Source organism: Suricata suricatta, chromosome 6 (genome assembly GCF_006229205.1).
Source record: "Suricata suricatta isolate VVHF042 chromosome 6, meerkat_22Aug2017_6uvM2_HiC, whole genome shotgun sequence".
NCBI classification, from domain to species: Eukaryota; Metazoa; Chordata; class Mammalia; order Carnivora; family Herpestidae; genus Suricata; species Suricata suricatta.
The window spans coordinates 49882679-49896059 of NC_043705.1; the positions used below are offsets into that span (position 1 = coordinate 49882679).

Sequence of the window (13381 nt, forward strand, 5' to 3'; positions counted from 1 at the left end):
GAATCTCAAGGAGGGTGAGTTAATTGCCAGACACTTTACAATTATGAGGAGCCCATGAGGTGCTTCACCACCATAAAGCATTACATCTAATTATTGTTCATAATCATAAAGGTTCAGAAGTGCCAAGGGCTCCCATGGCAACCTTAACTCTTCTCTTTCTCTCTCTTAACACACACACACACAGTGATAGACTATTTCATTACGGTATTAAATGCAGCTCATAAACCTGCCATATTAGTGGGCAAATATTTATTTTTAAAGCTGAGATAAGTAGGCAGTTGTAGGGTAATGATTCTTCTTCTAAATGCTCCAGGCAGTCCCCATCCTCAGGGCGATGACACTCACAAGGCACACAGAATGTTAGCCAGTGCACCTTATTTCATTGGCAACAGCAAAATCTTTGTAAGGTAGATGTCATGAGGAAGGACATGGAGTGTGACTTTATTTTTTAAATATTTATTTTGAGAGAGAGAGAGAGAGAGGCAGAGAGAAAGGAATAGAGAGAAAGAATCCCAAGCAGGCTCTGCTCTGTCAGCATAGAGCCCAATGTGGGGCTTGACCTCATGAACCACTAGATCATGATCTGAGCTGAAATCAAGAGCTGTATATTTAACATACTGAGCCACTCAGGTACCCCTGTGTAATTTTTTAAATGGTATTTTGGTAAGATTAGCTCAGATTGACTGATAGTATCTTATAAATATAGAAGATATAACCAATGATCACTTGAAAGGCTTATTTACAGGGAGATAATAGGATGTGTCCCAGAATGCAAACACGAGGCTGAGAGACTTGACAAGTTTATCAAATTGTCCAAATGAACTGGAGATCAAAGTCCAATATAAAGGCAGTTTGACTCCTATATATATATATATCTGGTTTTGTGCATAGTAATGGCAGCATCAGCAGAAGGAAATCAAACTTATATATATGGACGCACTTGGAATCCAGCCTTGGGTGTAGTCAGAAACGTCTGCAATAGGAAGTTTCCTAAAGGGGTTGGTTTTGGATTTTCTGGAAATGCTGCCACCATAGAGGTCTCTTGTTGATGCTCCACTGTTATCATTTGTTTGAGAGTGTATTCTTGGTTCTGTACTTATTAGTGGAGGACACTGGTGGAATTTGGCTTTCTTCTGCATACCTGGAGCCTAGAGCTGCTTTCTAGGACTTTCCTTTTTGAAGAAGAGTAGCTTTGACTGCTGTGTTTCACTCAAGTGTGGAGAGAAGAATGCTAGGCGCTTTCAGTAAAGTCTTTGTGTCTCTTATGACCTGTGTTCGGCAAGTTATTTGCCTCTTTGTGCCTTTGTTCTTTGTAAATGGACATGATTATAGGTTACCTATCTCTTGGGCTTGTTATGGGAAGTAAAAGAGTTAATATGTAAAGCCCTTAGTATGGTGCAAGATAGTACTGGGTACTATTATTGATGTTATCATTAAGTGGTTTTGTATAGAAGTAGTGAAAGTGTTTCCTACTTAGAACTGAATAAAAACCTGTACTGGCTTTTAATTATAAACACAAAGAATTGAACCCAAGAGTGTTTGGGTGACAAAGTAATCCATGAGCAATCACAAGTCACGGTCAAGTGCCAGGCAGGACTAAAGCGCATTGCTGAAATGAGCAGTCCGCACGTACCATTATGCTGATGCAGTAAGAGCTGGGATATTCATCACATTGATGTCATGTTCAGAGCGAAACCTTGGTTGCTAAAGGAATACCAGAGGAGAAACACCAGTGTCTAGGATGCAACACAAATTCAGGAACACATGATAATAGCGGAACTCAGCAGTGAGTGGGGTCAAGGAAGAAAAAGTCGGATATGAAGCTTCTTGGGCAGCTCTACTTTGTACCAGCCAAGGGACGTCCCCATCCTCATGAAGTCCCCTGTGCCTCTGTGAGGATCAAAAGGAACAACTGTTAGGACTTCAGTGGCAGGACTGGGATATGGGTCTAGTAGGTGTTGAGTCATCAGTCAGCCTATTGCCTGTACAATTATGAAGCCCGTGCTTTTGTTTCCATTTCATCAAGAACTACAAAACAAAAGTTCCAAGGCCTGGGCAGGAGTGATAGAATCACTACATTTTTGCAAATGTGGGGACCAAGTCTGGGGTGATGGGGAGCCAGTGTGGGTGACCCAGAAGACTCTGGCCTCTTCCTCCAAGTAGCCTATGTATGAACACAGCATGGAGCTGCCGGCAGTCTGGAAGGAAGCATTTTATTTAATCTGTTGAGTCAGCTACCTATTTATTAAACAAATATTTATTGAGAATTTTCATATGCCAAACTCTGTACTGGGCTCTGAATTATAAGAACGCACAAGACAGATGTGTCTGTAGGCTGGTGACAGGCCATTGTAGTATTGTTGGTAGGCATCATGGTAGCAGAAATGGGAGCACAGACCACTTTTGAAGAGAAATAGGGGTCCTGAGCTACCTACAGCGGTGGAGAGGTCAATCTCTCCATAGAAAAAGAGACAATTCAAATTTGGTGTTTATCTTAAGCAGAATCAGCCAATTTTGGTGAAAGTTCATTGAGTTCTTTAAACCATAGGGCTAGTCCTATGATATGCATCCTATCCCATTACTACACACAAGATAAGCTGAGTTACGCTAACTCTGGCAAAAGCTTTGCCTTCTTTATGTCATAGACTCTTGGGCCTTGGACAGGACAACATACTGTCAGCCAGAGGTGAAAACACAGGACAGAACCTAGAGCTGAGCAAAGGCTAGGACGTCTGTTCCACTCCAGAGATCTCTCCAGGGGAGAGAAGAGACTGCAGTGCAGGATAGAGATGATTAAGATTTAAAGGCAGATTTCAATTTAATATTTCTTAAAGGCCTCAAAAACATACAAAAAGGTTTGAAACACATAACAAAATCCATGATAAATCTCCCCATCTCTCTCTTACCTCACACCACAATTCTTTGCCCAGTTACCTTCTGGGGAACTTATGAAGTTTAAAAATGAAGGTGAAACTAGTACTTCCAGCAATGCTAGGATTCCTGGTACACCGAGTCATTTTTCTTCCATACTATGTAGAGGTCATTTATTTTGTACGCTCTTGACACTTACCTACCAAACCTTAGGGAGATTCCTCAACCATGCCGATGTTTATCATTTACTATACCTAAAGGATTTTTTGTTGTTTATATTAAGTTTAGGTAGGCTAAATCTATTTTCTCCACTTTACACAGAGAACTCGGCAAAATCAGAATGTAAATCCCAGTAGCAACAGAAGAGGGTAATAGATCTGAAGGAAAATAGCATTGAAAGAATCAAGATTTATAATTCAAACAGATTAGTTATTAACTGTTGGTCTGAAGAACTATGATATTGCCCTATATTTTAAGCATCTCTTAAATAAGATTAATTTTTAGAATGATAGGGAATGCCACTCACGAGGGGAAAATAACAATTTACTTATCATGGTAGATTACTTATTAAAAAGCATTTCATTGTAATTTAATCTGGTGAGTCAGAATCTGCACCTAGAGATCAGTTATCACCATCCTAGTGTGAAGCTCATTAATTGAGGGGCGGTGGAAGAGGCAGAGAGCACGAGGAGGACCAGACCCACAGGAGGCCCATGGGCTCGGTGCCGGCCTGTCTGTGGGCCCGCTCTCTGGCTGCATGAGGAGCCCGCACTGGGGACAAGGCAGCCTTTTCACACTGTATTTAAGCAATAGCACTGTCCTTTGTGATCCTGCCTTCAATTTATATCACATTTATTTTCTGATTATAAAGTAGATACATAACAATCATTGAAAATATTTGGAAAAATTTTTAATAAAGCATCAAGAAGAAAATAATAGCTTTTAAAGATTCACTGGAGACACACCCTGGTAACAACTCCTTTTATCTGATGCACTTACACCTACAGTGATTTGAAAGAGGGCCGGGGCCTGCTGGGAAGTGCAAAGACCCTGTGATTAGAGCAGGTTGTGTGTCCAAGGGGAGCAAGGAGGCTGGTGTGGCTGGAGAAGAATAAGCCAACTGTAGCGGGGAGAAAGTTAGAAGAGGTAGTCAGAGAGAGAAATGAGGGCTGGGACTTACAGGCTCTTGTAGGTTAGAGTAACGATTTCGGGTTTTATTCTGAGTGAGGTAGGAGGCCACTGAAAGGTATTCATCAGGGAGTGATATAATAGGAATAACCTTCTAAAGGCTCTATCTTCTTGGGAGAGGTGAGGAGGACAGCACAAGGACAGAAACATGAAGCCATTTCAGCAATTCAGGAAAGAGATGATGTTGGCTCAAAGATGCAATTGGCAGAGGTAGTAAAAAACCACAAAAACAAAAACAAAACAAAAAGGTTAGATTCTGGATGTAATTCCAAAGTGGAGCCTACACGATCCATGATAAATTGCATGTGAAGTATAAAAAAGAGGAAAGATAGTCCCTACATTTTTGTGTTGGGCACAAGAACAGAGTTGCCATTCACTGAGAGGTGGCAGATCAAAGTCAGGACAATAGGAGCTTAGCTGCGGACACATCACATGTGAGATGTCACAAGACATCCAAGTGGAGGCAGAAAGTAGATTTATAACCCTGGAGTTCAGGGTGATGTCTGGGCTACAGATTTAAATTTTTGAGTTGTCAACACGGAGATGGTATCTGAGGTCAGGAGGCTGAATTAGATTACCCAGGGAGTGAGTGTACATAGAAATGAGAAGGGATCTGGGGATGAGCCTTTAACATTTAGAGAATGACAGCGGAGCTCCAGAAGGAACAGCAGGGAGGAGGAGAACCAAAGGCTGGTGTCCCAGAGGTCAGCTGAAGAAAGGCTCTCAAGGAGGAGGCGGTAATCAACGACTAAATGAAAACTGCTGATAGGTTCAGTAAGATTTGCTGAGCAATGACCATTGGCTTTGGCAATGCTGAAGTCATCAGACACCTTGACAAGAACAGCTGCAGTGGAATATTGGGAGTGCAGCGGTTCACGAGGGGACTGGAAGACAGACAGTGGAGACAACAGGTATTGGCCAAACAGTAGCACAAAGTAAATATTCAACAAAATTCTCAATATTCATTGTTAATGTGGAATGATGAGACACCCAACTATTTACTCAGAAAAGAGGGACACACTTCTGTCTATGGTCATCTGTGAGGACCAGCTTGCTAGGTCTCTGTTAGATTAGGAAGAGTGAAGATTTATAGAAAAAAAGGGCTTCAGAGAAATGCATATGTTATTGGCATATCTCTAAAGATGAAGTAGGAATGTCTAGCAGAGAACTCCTTCACCATCCATTAGTTGTCATCAGAGAAGTAAGGCAAAAATGGAATAATTTGATAAAAGTAGCTCGCATTTTTCTGATGGTTTTCACTTTGCAAAAGTGCCTTCACACATGTCACCTGATCCTCACACCAGCAGGGGAGGGAGCCATTATTTCACAGTTGAGAAAATGGGGCCTTGGTCAAGGTCAGAGATGGTATGAATAGAGGAGCTGGGACTCAACACAAGGTTTTTTACTCCAAATCTCAGCTCTTTCCACTTTATCATCCTGCCTCTCTCAAAAGGCAGACATTGCTTTATTACTTTTTCAAGTATGCTTACAATAATTAAATACTTATCATGGGTTAGGCCCTGCTTGATGGACTTTCTGTGAATGTACCACGTACTCCTCAAAACAACCCCATCAGACAATCACTGTTATTACCCTCACTTTTTAGATGAGGAAATTGAAACAGAGAAGCTAAGCAACTTGCCCAAAGTCACACAGCTAAGAAGCTATGAGTTAGGATTAGAACCCAGGGGTTTTGACTTTAGAACCCAGGCTCTTAACTACATTTTGCTGTTTTATCTTCTACATACCCAGCCCTTCAAGCAGAGATAATATCAACTGACTTGACCACAGTCACCTGTTGACTGATGCTGATACTAGTCCAGAACTCTGATCATTTTGATCAGTAAAAGGGAATTTGATTGAGCATCTTCTAGAATGATGTGTAGTGTCAGATACTTTGAAGTTAGGCACAAAAGAAGTGGAGATGTGGTTTCTTCTTTCAAGGAGGGTTTTTTTTTAAATTTTCCATTTTTTATTTATTTTTGAGAGACAGAGAGAGACAGCACGAGCAGGGGAGGGTCAGAGAGAGAGGGAGACACAGAATCTGAAGCAGGCTCCAGGCTCTGAGCTAGCTGTCAGCACATAGCCCAAAGCAGTGCTCGAACCCACGAACCATGAGATCATGACCTGAGCTGAAGCAGGATGCTTAACCAACTGAACCACCCAGGTGCCCCTCAAGGAGGTTTTAGTAGCAGCCAGCATGCCATCTTGTGTGGCAATTCTCCTGTGATTCAGGGCAGTAGGTCTAGTTGATTGTTACTGTTCAGCAAATACCTACTCTCCCCTACACCTTTCTCTGACCCATAGAACAAGTGTACTTCCTTATCCATCTTGGGCTTGGCCATTTGACCTGCTTTGGCCATTACAGCATTGGCAGATCCAAGTGGGTCTGCAGAGTGTGGCTTGGTCTCTTGTCCTCCATCCACCAGGAGAGGAACATGTCCCTGTAGCTCCTTCAGTCTGAGTCCCAGAATGAGAGACACAGGGAGCAAACTAGGCTCTGGCCTGCAGCCTAGGGCCATGCCTAGCTGACTCCAGTTGAATTCAGCTGAGCTCAACAGAGCCGCAACTCAGATCCGTGGTGAGAAATAAATAGTTGTTGTTGAAGTCATTCAGGTTGTCAGAGTTGCTGAGCAGCACTATTATACAGTAGTTGGTTAACCCACATGGGAAATGTAGATTGAAAAATCACAATGTAGTTGGAAAATTTAGTGACCATCTTATAATAATAAATTGAAAGGCAAGAAGTATCTGTGAGTTTGGAACAGATCAGTTCACAGCAGTCCCAGCTAACAACCAGTCTTTCCCCCAGGAGCCCTACTTTGGAACTAATCTTTGAAGAAGAGGAAACCAAGTGCTTATACACTTCTCTGTTTCTTTTATATTAGACATGTTAACCATGATGACTGCCATAGGAGAAATTGCATGGCATTAGGCAGGGGCAGACTTAAACAGCCATGTGTGAAGTCACACAGAGGTGACCCAGACTCTCCCAGCTACCTCTCATTGGACTAGAGGCAGGGTGACGTGAAAGCAGCAGACTCGTAGGCTGGCTTGAAAAAAGTGATTAGCTCAGCCAGTCAAATCCATGGCAATTTGAATTAGGAAGTACAGAAACTCAGAAGCCTGTGCAAGTAGAGATGCAGAGAAAAACTGGGTAGAAACAGAGGAGAGGCACAGTGTCCTGACATCATGACTCAACAGCTATAGGGTGAAGATCCACAAAGCCCTCCTGCAGGGAGCTCCTTGCTGTTTCACATCCAGAATTGCCCTCCAGCTCCACTGTTGGTGAAGCTTGGCTCCCAGGCACTTCTTATATGAAGTTCCAGAGTATCTCTCCATTACTGCTCAATACACAATCTCTAGCTGAGCCCCAAGCTGACCTATTCCTTGCACACTTACCAGCCACCCTAGAAAAGCCCTTGGTGGTTCTTCCCCCCACGGTCTATGGTTCTGAGAGAGGACAGGCAGCAGCTACATCTTGTGTCGTTTTGATGACCTTCTGTGATATTGACTATTACAGTTGAAAATGCAAAGAGAATCAATTGAAATAAAACACCACCAAGAGTGTCCCTTTGAGAGTGAAGGGCGGAGATGATTTTCAGGCTGTTGATTAGCATGTGCACCCACAGAACCGAGCTCAAGATCAGCAGATATGATAGAAAAGGTGTGAGGTCCTGGTGGCCTCAAGGAGGAAGCCACGAGGCATAGGGGGCAGAGAGGGACTTGATGATCATGGAAATAATGTCTTGTGCTGTGAAATGAGCACCACCAACACTTTCTCATTTGGAGAGGCTGTTTAACTTCTTCTGAAAGTGATAGGAACAAATGTGGTTACTGATATGCTCCATTTTGAAAAACTGTTTCATCATTCTTAAAAGAAAAATGAGTCATTTGTTTTTCTCACCACCTCTGAACAATGAAAAGAGAAGTTTCAAGTGGGTCCCTTATATGAAGTTGGGGGCCTTGTGGACTGTGGCCAGTCCTGGAGGCCCTAACCATGACCTGTAGGGCAGGAATATGTGGTGCTCTCCCCGTGGTCCACCCACCGTGGGCAGTGGATGGACTTCTCCGTCTTGGCCTGGACATTTACAACCCAGGGACTTGTCACTCCACTATTTTATATACAAGATGAGAATTTCTTTATAATAAAAAAGTAGTTAATTCCCTTATCAAACACTGCTCAAATAATACAAAGTAGTAAGGTAACATAATTTTCTAAATACAGAAAAGGGCTTGGATAGTGACTGCCAGAGGTTACAGATGGGGGGCTCAGGAAGGGGATGGGTGATGAGCAGCTTTGTGTCTTGATTGCAGTGGGACGAAATGGCATAGATCTATAAACACATCGTGCCCATATCAGTTTGGTGGTTTTATTACTGTGTTACAGCTATGTAAGATACAACTATTGGGAGAACCTGAGTGACCTCTTTGTGCTGTTTTTGCCAATATCCTGTGAATCTATGAATCTAAAATTATCTCAAAGTAAAAAAAGTTTTTGTTTGATTGGTTGTTTTTATAAAACCAGCATACCATGATTAAGAAAGTTAAAAAGATGTGGGATGCCTGCGTGGTTCAGTCGGTTAAGTGTGTGACTCTTGATTTCGGCCCAGATCATTATCCCAGGGTCGTGGGATCAAGCCCTGTGTGAGGCTCTGTGCTGACTATATGGAGCCTGCTTGGGTTCTTTATCTCCCTCTTTCTCTGTCCTTCTCCTGCTTATGTGCATGCGTGAAACATAAATATTAAAAAAAAAAGTGAAAAGACCTGGTCACCATGTGGAAAAATTTTTTTGCAATACATTTATGTGACAAAGGGCGCAAATACAAATTTGTAAAGCATTCCAATAAGTCAGTAAGGTCAAGGGACTCAATAAAACCAGATAAAAGACAGTATCTAAACACCCGATGACCACTTAAAAAGGTGTCTAACACCATTATTCATTAGGAAAAGGCAAATGAAAGCCACAGTGAGATACCACCACACATACCCATTAGAATAGCTAAAATTTAAAAGACTGACAAATACTGAGTTTGGTGAGGATATGGAACAATTAGAATCTTCATATATTATAGACAGGGATGTAAATTGGACCTGCCGCTTTGGAAACCTCTGGAGATTGAATTTCCCAGGAAGCAAACTCTGTGATGAAGATAAGCATGTTGGAAGTTTATTAGGCAGTACTGTTGGGACTGGCACCTGGGAAAGAAAAGGAAAAGGAAGCACAGAAAGGTTTGGGCAGAGGGCAGAGCTGGGCTACAACGCAGTCTCAGGAAAGACCTTATGAGGAGCTCTAAAGCTGGGATGGCCATTCAGAGTTGTTCTGGTTTGGGGCTAAGGAGCTTGGTTTTATGCCTCAAATCGGTCACTGGCCTGGGACAGAGTTGTGACCTTGGGCGAGGCGCCTCTCCCCAGCCCAGGCTGAGTCCCTGGTTACAATGCTCTTCTCAGGCCAGGATTCCTTTTACCACCAAAATGGGGCACAGGAGTATCAAGCGTTGCCCAGATGAGTCACCTGGGTCTGAATGACATTCCTCCCTGCCCACCTCCTGATGATCTATTACTGCCCGAATAGTGGTTCCTTTTCTTACCATTAAATCTCTTGGCAGAAAGAGCAAAAAATGCCCAGGCAGCAGCCATATTTCCATGGTACTCTAGCTATGTCCTCTAGTGGGAGGGTTCCCCTTCTGGGGAACCCCTTCTGTGGAACCTTTAAACCCATAGAGCCCAGACTTGCAGGGATATGATGCGCAAAATCTGTCACTAAGAGTCATGTTATTGTGAAGTCTTTCCTCCTCCTATTGCTTTGTTCTTAGACCAATGTATTCAATCTACTGGGGACAAAGAAGGTCCCAAAGAGGACATGTAAAGGTCAATGATTTAGAATGTACATTGTGTGCTGGAGGATGGCACCCAATCCTGCAAGATACCACCGCCAAATTGGCATATGAGCTGTTCCTCAACAGGATATTTCATCACTTTTTGGGTTATATGGCATTTGACATAACTAGCGAATCCTATAGTTGTGCCCAATCACAGGGATGTTTTGCTGTCAAGTGGTGGATCACCCTGTAAACTTCAGATAGTAGAGTTGGCTCGAACTCTGTGTGCAAGAAAGATAAGCCCATATCTAAATATGTCTTTAGTGTTGTCAAAATGAGGCATTGTCCCACTAGGATGACAGAGGTTTAAGTAATCAACCTGGCACCAAGTGGCTAGTTGACCTGTTTGAGGGATGGTCCTGTATCAGAGGCTTATCACTGACTGGTCACTGTTGCTAGCAGGTTGGACATTCAGTAGCAGCATGGGCAAGATCAACCTTTCTAAGTGGGAAGTATGTTGCTGGTACCATAGACAGTCATTATCCCTACTGTGATTGCTCCATTCATATGTGCATTGTGCCTGCACTGGCATGGCCAATGATAGGGGCTGATGTCAGCTGTATTTTTAATGATGTCTGTCTGGATTTTTATTGGTTTTTCCCAGGGTGGAGTGTTAACATGAAATACTAAAATCTCCATACTATAAGCTCATTCCCATATGTCCCTCCACATCTTTCTACCCTAGACTTGTCTCTAACCTTCCTGTTTCCTTCCAAACCTTTATCAGCTGGATAAGCCATTTGCTATTGTCCATGGATCTGTGTATATTTTACCCACTGACTACTTATCTCATCACACAAAGTGGATGACCAGATTGAATGCCCAAAGCTCTGCTCATTGAGATGATCTCCCCTCACCATTGTCTTTAGGGTCATCCATGAATATGAACTACCATCTGTTTTTGACTTGTGCTCAACATTCAAACCAACACATCTATGAACTGAACTGGTCTTAAGGGATACTCCACGTGGCCTTAGGTGTGAGCTGAAGAGTAAGCACTCTTCAGCTGAAGCAGTTCCCAAAGAGGGCTGACAGCTGGCAGCAGTCCCTGCAGCTAGGAGGAATGTCCTGAAGGAGAATCTGAGGGAATTATTGTGAAGTCCACTAGAAGCATCTAACCCTTAAACATATATGTACCCTATCACCCAGACATTCCACTTTTAGGTATAGATGGAAAAGAAATGAGTGCTTTTGTCCAATAACAACAAAAAATAATATAAAAAATTCACAGCAGCTTTTGTCATAATAGTCCCAAGATGGAAACAGCATATATGTCCATCATCAGAAGAGCTAAATAAATTAGGAGTATAGTCATACAGTGGAATATGAAACCATAATATAAAAGAACAAACTGCTGATATATATAATAATGTGTTTGAATCCTACAAACATTATATTGACTAAAAAAGCTGGAGCCCAAAGAACATATACTGATTTCGTCTCTATGACTTACCAAGGACAGGCAAAACTAACTCATGGTATTTGAAGTAAGAACAGTCTTCACTTCTGGTAGAGGTTGGTGGTATTGCCTGGGAGCTTTCCGGGTGGTAGAAATATTTGTATCTAGACCTGAAATTTGATTACATCAACATATATTTAACATATATATGTAAAAATTCATGAAGCCATACACATAAGATTCATATACTTTACACATTTCACTTTCTTGTATTTTAATCTCGATTTTAAAAAACCCAAATAAATAGCATATGCAAGTGAAACAAAAAATGAAAATGTACAATAAAAAAGACATGTCATTCCTAAATATGTGACACTTCTGCTTTGACCTTCTCAAAGGAGGCAAAGTTCTTTAAGGAGGCAAAGCTTTAAAGCATAAATACTATGTAAATCCCACTTTGTTATTGCTACATTACTTAGAGTCACAGTGTCCTGAATTTACCTGATCTGATCTTCTTTGGGTCTTGGGGTTTCTGCTCAACTGTCCTTTCCATCAATAGCAGCGTCTTCTCTCTGACTTTCCTGGAATAATTTCCATTTCTGGAGCAAACTGCATCCTACAAAATATAAACAGACCCTACACCTGTAAATCTTCTCTTGCAGCTGATGTCCCTCTTTTATATTGGAAACATTTGATGTCACGGTTTCTCAGATATTTTCAATTACCCTGTCACTTCCCTTCCCCATCCTCCAAGCCTTTATGTGTGTGAATGATTTAGCAGGATTCAGTAATCAGATATTTAAAGGGACCAGCTTCTTGTGAAACAAGACAAATTTTTCTGCACAAAATTAACCCAGTTAACACTGTGTATGAGTTATATACAGTCTTGTTCCCATGGTGAATATGTCAGGCAATGATCTATCCATGTTTGGGGTAGCCAGGTATGATAGGAACATTCTATTCAAATTATTTAACCATTTTCTTCAGCTGTAAAATAGAGAAGTAATAGGTAATAGAATTTCTGTGGGACTTAGGTCAACATATATAAAGCACTAAAACAGATCCTGGTAATGATGAGTACCTTAAGGAGAATTCTGATCAGAACCATGTGGCTCACTGAGCATGTGCAGAGTATGTCCATGGAAACCAGCAACAGCAAGAAAATGCCTACAGTACAAATAAATGTACCTTACTCGGGAAGACAAATCCCAAACAGGAAATATTTCCTGCTGTTAATAGGCAACACAGAAAGAATGATTTGTTACGTGGAAAGAATTTCTTTAAAGACTGAGCTCAATTAATTATTGAAGATGTATGTGATGAGTAGGCAGGATAATATCAAGGAGTTCTAAATTATTTACACTTTATTGCTCTTAGTCTGTGGGTGTTTGACATGCTCATCTTCTACTGGGGGATTCTGCAGAGTGCTCTTGGCCCAGAATATTTTCTGATAATGCATATTCCTAAGACATCCTGAGGCATCTCATTCATTTAAAACAATCAGTTTCTTGAATTCTCTGTCACAAAGATTCTGCTCTTAGCAATATCTTCTTGCAGGTTGCAGACTGCAACTTTTATTTATGGTGCATGAGATGGAAGAGATGTTTCTAAGGAACATGTCAGTTTTGAGAATGTACAATAAATTGTCTACCATTTCTGAAAATCTTGATGTGATGATAAAAAGGACGTGAGGAAGGTCTTTACCACTTCTTTTACTTAGGTCATCTCCTGGTGCATTGGAGCTCCCAATGGTCCACATGTGGCCATGTGCTTTAGTGTGTCAGTTAAATTGAAGCAGCCATTACGGCATGTCTGCACATCTCTGGAGCCAGATGCAGGTGTTATGGGAGGGGTCTGAGAGTTCCCCTGAGATCAAACTATACACAAAAAGAGAGGGGGGAGAATATTTAGGAACAGCTATGAAGAGAACTTTGATTTGACTAATCTGGGATTCTTTCCCATCTTTAACCACAAGAAGAGAATCAGAGGCATAAAAGTCCTGTGCAAATTAGTTGTCACTAATGTCTTGAGCATTCCAGAT

General features: G+C 41.7%; 1 long non-coding RNA gene across 1 annotated transcript in view; it reads right to left on the reverse strand.

The window, feature by feature from the left end:
* Positions 1-1743: 1743 nt before the first annotated feature.
* Positions 1744-13381, reverse strand: part of LOC115293191 — an 18900-nt gene continuing 7262 nt past the window's right edge. Inside the window, exons 3-5 of the long non-coding RNA XR_003909411.1 lie at positions 11842-11956; positions 11395-11510; positions 1744-1890 (exon numbers count right to left, since the gene is read on the reverse strand). This is a non-coding gene — a long non-coding RNA (uncharacterized LOC115293191). The remainder of the gene's footprint in view (positions 1891-11394; positions 11511-11841; positions 11957-13381) is intronic.